Raw genomic sequence first — 6,817 nt, 5'->3', positions numbered from 1 at the left:
TCTATTGCTTTTTTAGTAGCTATAAGAAAAAACTGACTTTACTTGGCCAGAACAACACCTGTTTGCCACAAAATTGTTCAAGTCCTAAGTCCAAGGTAGGAGCTAACACAGATCAGCGGGGAGAAGCTTTGTTACTATGAGAGATATGCCTTGGGGATGTATTGTGCTAATATGGATTTATTAACTGAATTCCATCTGAAGTTTAATCAGTCTTCAAAGTAAGGAAATGGATTAAATGTCATCTTATGATATATGATAGATGATATCAAGGCTTTTTTCATCTCAGACTGATTTTCTACTTTGGCATTTTTTCAGGAAAGAGAAGACCCACTTAGAAGCTAGCCTATATACCTTTGCACATTTTCTATACTGAAAAGCTCCATCTTTATTTTTGAATAAACCTATTTTTATTAATGTTTATTTGCAATTTGAACAAAATGTTCTTCTTGGCTGCATTTCAGGGCCTGAATATTTTTTCACTGCAAGTTTTCTGAATACACCGATAGATCAAATTATTATGCAAAGTGAAATTGTGTGTCTCTGTGTGTGTGTGTGTGTGTGTGTGTGAAATAAAATATAATACATGATTGACCAACTCATGGATTATGATGTAACTTTCCCCTCTTGTTATTGTGTGGTTCTGCAATGCCTGTAACTTTAAATTAATTAGAGATTATTTAAATAATTTTTGAAATAATTTAAAAATGATTTTTAATAATTTTTTGAAAGTGTAGTAAATACTCTGCTCTGGCATCACAACTATGATCAGCATTGAAAAGCCAGTGGAGTATAGTAAAACAACTGAGTTTTTAATCAATTTTTATATTTAAATTTTAGTTTTATCATTTATCAGCTGTGAGATTTTTTGACTCATCAATATATGGGGAAAAATAATACCTACCTCTTTAGAGTTTCTGTGAAAATAGTATTTATAAAGTATCTATTGTGCCCAGCATATAGTAGCGGCTAAAAAAATGTCAATCTATTGATGTCGTTGTTACAGCAGTGGTTGAGATATATACCATTTATGATTCTCCATAAAGCGAGCCATTTGATTTCAGGATAACCAAATCTGTAGTTAATGTCAATAAAATAGGATTTGGTCAAGGAAGTCTAAAATGTTTTAAATTCTTTTAAGAGCTAACACAATGCTTCTCAACTTAAATGTGCCTATGAATCATTGGAGATTTTGTTCAGTGGTGATTCTGATTTAGTAGGTTTGCTTGAAGTTGGAGATTCTTCATTTCAAACAAGCTTCCAATGATAATGATAATGTTGCTGGCCCATGGAACACATTTGGTATAAAATGGCTCAGGTACTAGGCAAGCTCTTGGAATACTTATTATCACATACATGATAGTTCTTTTTAAATTGGTAATATACCACTGAACCTACTTTATTCAGTTATCCACTATTAAAAATAGAACATATTATTTTATATGCCACTCCTTATTTTTAAAGTATTTTCTGCTTGTCATCTACCAACTGCACAGTTACAGAAACATTAAAATGTACCAAATCCAAATATCTTGTCACTTGTCCTAAATATTTGGGGGCTGGTCCTATGATTGATTGATTAATTGATTTTTATCCAACTTTATTGAGATATGATTGACATAACATTATGTAAGTTTAAGGTGTACAACGTGTTAACTTAATACATATATATGGCAAAATGATTACCATCATAGCATTAACTAACACCTTCAATTAGTCGCATAATTACCATTTTGTATGCATATGTGGTGAGGACATTTAAGATTTACTCTCTTAACAACTTTCAAGTATGTAATTCAATTTTGTTTTGTTTTTTTAAGATTTTATTTATTAATTCATGAGAGACAGAGAAAGAGACGGAGACACAGGCAGAGGGAGAAGCAGGCTCCATGCAGGAAGCCTGATGTGAGACTGAATCCCGGGACTCCGAGATCATGCCCTGAGTCAAAGGCAGACGCTCAACCACTGAGCCACCCAGGCGTCCCTGTAATAAGATATTGTTAACTATAATCATCATGCTGTACCCAGAGCTTATTCAGCTTATAACTGGAAGTTTATACTTTTTGACTTAACATCTGTCCATTTTCCCCAGCCCTCAGCCCCTGGTTAACCACTCCCTGCTTCTATGAATTAAACTTTTTTAGATTCCATATATAAGTGAGATTTGTCTTTGATTTATTCCACTTAGCATAATTCTGTCAAGATCTATCTATCTATTGTTGCAAATAGCAGGATTTCTTTCTTTATACATACCCATCAACAGTACACAAGGGATCTCTTTTTTCTATATCTTGGCAGACACTCGGTCAGTATCTCTTATCTTTTTGAAACTAGCCATTCTAACAGATGTGAGGGGATAGGTCATTGTGCTTTGATTTGCATTTCTCTGAGGATTGGTGATACTGAGCATCTTTTCATGTGTCTGTTGGCCACCTGTATGTCTTTGGAAAAATGTCTATTCAGTTCCTTACCCATTCTTATATATTTTTTTATCACTTCATATTTGTATAGTTCATGCCTACCACAGAACCTGGTGGGCAGTAGATGGTCAAGAATTGCGTGTTGATTATCATGAGACGTAATAAACAGTGTTAGATGAGTGGTTTTCTACCCAGGTTACATGAGAATTGCCTGGGGTTCTTTTAAAACATTTGGCCCTTCCCTAGACCAATTAAATCAGCATCTTTGCCAGCGAGTCTTGTAGATTTTTAAAACTCTCCAGGTGATTCTAATGAGCAGCCAGGACTGAACCACTAAAATGAGTATGACCAAAATCCGGACATTTTCTTTAAACATCCTACCTGTGGATTCCTTCAGGTCAATTACATAATTTTCATTATCCTATATCCTGTCTGTGTTCAGCATGAACCTGTTCTAGGGAGCCTCTGCTGCAAATGGTGAGCATAAAATGCCATCTGAGAATTTTAATTTTGTAACTATCTCTTGCTATCACAGGGCTATTTTTGTTTGTTTGTTTGTTTCCTCTCTCTGTGCTATGTAGCTTTTAAGGAACATTTTAGTTTTTTAATGTTCATTGGAAAAGAAATATATGCTTAATGTAAAAAAAATCAAGCAAAAATTCTTTACTTACAAGAATTTAAGTAAAACACCTTCCTCTCTGAACATCCTTCATTCCTACTCCATTCCACAAAATCCACCCCCATTATCTGGTAATTATCCATTACACCATCATATATATTCTTACATAAACACATTATACACGCAAACACTCTAACTCAATCAAATCACATTCCGTTGGCAGCTTGCATGTTCATTTAACAACATATCTTGAAGATATTTTGATTAGCACATACAGTTTGACTCCTTTCTTTCTTTCTTTCTTTCTTTCTTTCTTTCTTTCTTTCTTTCTTTCTTTCTTTCTTTCTTTTCATTTTAAGATTTTATTTATTCATGATAGACATAGAGAGAGAGAGAAAGGCAGAGACACAGGCAGAGGGAGAAGCAGGCCCCATGCCGGGAGCCCGACTCCATCCCAGGACTCCAGGATCACGACCCCGGCCAAAGGCAGGCGCTGAACCGCTGAGTCACCCAGGGATCCCCACCTCATTCTTTTTAAAGGATGCATATCATTCCATCATGTGGATATATCATAATTTTTAAGCATAACCATTATATATGTATTATTAAGGTATATATAAAATGTTTCCAGTTTATAAGTACTGTATTAAAATCAAAGCCACAATGATCATCCTTGCACATGTCCTTACATAATTTTACCATTGTATCTGTTAAAAAATGTAGTTATAAAAAAAAATGTTGTTACATTGTCCAACTGCCACTTTCAGATGCTCTCATAGGCAGTGCTTCCCCATCTACCCTCCTGGATTAGCTGAATATGTCAGTCTCCACTTCTATCTTCCCAGTGTCTCAAAGCAAAGCTTGTTAATCCCCCCACCATGGGCTCAGTTGTAACCCATTTCTTAGATTCATCCTAAGAGAAGATAGAGGAAGAGCAGAGGAGAAAGAAGAAAGAAATGCTGATTATGTTCCAGACACAGTAGTCCAGAAAGCAACTATACAAAATTGCTTTCTATAACAATTATAGTTATTTTTGCCTCCATTTTTTAGGTGATAAACCTGGCCCCAGAAATTAACTGATCAAGGCTAAGAGGGGTGGAATTGAGATTCAAAACCCAGGTTTATTTTGCTCTAAGCACTTAGTCTCAAAGTCTTAATCTCTTCTGTGCTCTTTGAGTGGTACAGGCATTGGGTCCTACTCACTGTGAATGAGACTGGGGTGACCAGGGTGACCTTTGAGCCCCAATGTCATTTTGTGAATTGCAGCCCCTCCTCTAAACTAGCAGTGTCAGTGCCTCTAAACTCTTTCATTCTTGTGTCTTGCTCCTATATCCAAGTTTCTCTTCCAGTACCTCACTTAGTGCTCTAAAAGTTCTTTTTTTTTCTTTTTAAAGGTTTTATTTATTTATTCATGAGAGAAAGAGAGAGAGAGAGAGAGAGAGGCAGAGAAACAGGCAGAGAGAGAAGCAGGCTCCATGCAGGGAGCCCAATGTGGGACCCAATCCTGGGTCTCCAGGATCACACCCTGGGCTGACAGTGGCTCTGAACCGCTAAGCCACTGGGGCTGCCCATAGTGCTCTAAAAGTTTTAAGGCAAGGTACCCTCCTTCACCATATATTAGGCAAGAAGTTATTAAACTGTCATTTAGCTACAGTGCATGATGTGTGTGTGTATGTTGGGAGGGTGTTTACATTAACTGGAGGTGACATGATGTCTGAGTTTCTGCTCAGTAGGGTTCTTGTTCAGCTTAGGTTCCCACCAGGAAGTTACTTTACCCAATAAAGGCACATACTATAAAACCTCTCCTTTGTAAAGAGGAAGAACAAAAGTGTCAAGCCAGATCATAGATACAGAGAGAACCAAAATGAGACAGGCAAATAGAGAAAGGTTCAATTCTCCATTTATAAATACTAGTAGCAGGTATTTCGCAAAGTGTTTTCCAGGGAGGACATACCTCCTTTGCAGTACTGAAGGTGAACTTTGAACAAGTGCATTGGAAAAAATAAGAATTTCCTGCAAACAATGACATCATCAATATGAGGAAAAAAAGATCCCAGCACAGAATAGTTTTAGGTAAGACAGCTGAAGACCCACAGAAGGGAAATTCATAAAAGAAACAAACAAACAAAAAAATTGCCTTTTCATATTATACCAAATTTTTGCCAGTGCTTTAAGGAAGAGTAATTAAAATTTAATTCTAATAACTAACCCATGTGAATCATTTAGTGGTTATTTTTTTGTTTTGTTTTGCAGAATACTCTTTTATTATAGTAATATATAAAGCAAATATAACTTTAAATGTTTATATCCACAACTGTATATATTTATGACTATTTGGTGTTATTCAGCTTGCTCAAATTTAGGGGAGTAGCTTATATGTAATTCTTGAAATTCACTGACCTTCTTCATAAAAATGTGGGATTGAAATGCATGTGCATGTTTTTAAGAGTAGGTAAATTTTCACTCTCTGACTTTATTCCCAACATCAGCATTTTCACACATCCTTGTTGAGTTAACCAAACTCAAGGCCTTTTGTTACTAAGAGAACCTTTGAGGTTGCGGTTACATTTGCCAGAGGCAACATCCTTAAATTTTAATGAACTACAACTACTGGTCAACCAATAGATATTTGACCTAGTTCCTTCTCCCTTTAGGGCAAATGAGCTTTCCCTGGACATCTGGTCCAACCCCTGAAGACTGAATCTCCTTCAAACACCTCCTTTAAAGTCACTTTAAACAGCCATTTCCATTTTAATAGTCAGGTGAGGACTGTAACCCACAATCTGAAAGTCTTCCGCTTTAAAGTCATGGATCAGCTCAACTTTTTGAAGGATTTTGAGCTTCAGGAAAGGCCTTGGTTCTCACTGAAGCTGCATTTTCAGAGGCTCAACATGATTCAAGTAAATATGTGCATTTTCAAAGTATGTACAAAGTCCTCTGGCTTCAGGCCTGTGAGGTATTGATCATATTGGTGAGCCTGGCATGTAGTTGGACACGTTGGAGGGCACAGTCAAGCCCATATGTCCTCACCTCCAGGACAGCTGGCCAAACACCTTTTGTAGTTGGTCTACTTTTTGCCTTGAATAATGTGAATCCTTATATTTGTATTCTGCCTCAAAGTGCCTCTCCACCAAGAGCCATAAACTGGGCCTAAATCCTCTTCTCTGTTGGAGAATTCCAGGTGTCCCAAGAAGTCTCAGGAGGCTTTGGCATCCCAGATTCGCACTCCCTTGGAAGATAGCTCCTTAGCATTTGTAGATCCCTTGATAAATCACAGCAACTCTTCCAAAACACCCTTACGGAATGCACATGTTGTCAACAGCAGAGGAAATTTACCTCTCAGGCTGCAGTGTGCCTGCATGCTGAGTACCTCCAGCCTGCTGGTGCCAGGGTGCTCTGTCTTCTGGAACCTACAGCACAGGATGGACAATATCTGCTCAGGGTATTGCAGCTTCCTGTACAGTGGCGGCCAAAGGCTCAGCACCCTGCTTGTGCATGGTAGGCCAGGACAGCTGGCACTGCAGCTTGGAGACAGGGGTGGATAGGCTGCAGGCACCAATGTGGGGCCCTGGAGATGGGTAAGGTGGTGTGGCCTTTCTGTGCACTTCTTTTCCCCTCATTTACTTTTTTCTGAGAAGCCTGCTTTCTTGGACAGCCACTACATTAACACACATCTGGAGCCTTGAGAATGGTGTATGGTGCAGCAGAGTGAGCAGAGTTTGACTAGAAACAGACTATGCTCAGAATTCTAGATTGGTTGAATAATCATCTATATCAACTA

At 37.7% G+C, this 6,817-nt stretch overlaps 1 pseudogene; it reads right to left on the bottom strand.

Annotated features, from left to right (window-relative positions):
* Positions 1-5,768: 5,768 nt before the first annotated feature.
* Positions 5,769-6,397, bottom strand: LOC111098671 (annotated as a pseudogene).
* Positions 6,398-6,817: the final 420 nt, after the last annotated feature.

This window comes from Canis lupus, chromosome 14 (assembly GCF_011100685.1).
Source record: "Canis lupus familiaris isolate Mischka breed German Shepherd chromosome 14, alternate assembly UU_Cfam_GSD_1.0, whole genome shotgun sequence".
Classification (NCBI taxonomy): Eukaryota; Metazoa; Chordata; class Mammalia; order Carnivora; family Canidae; genus Canis; species Canis lupus.
This window is presented reverse-complemented; position numbering and strand designations above follow the sequence as displayed.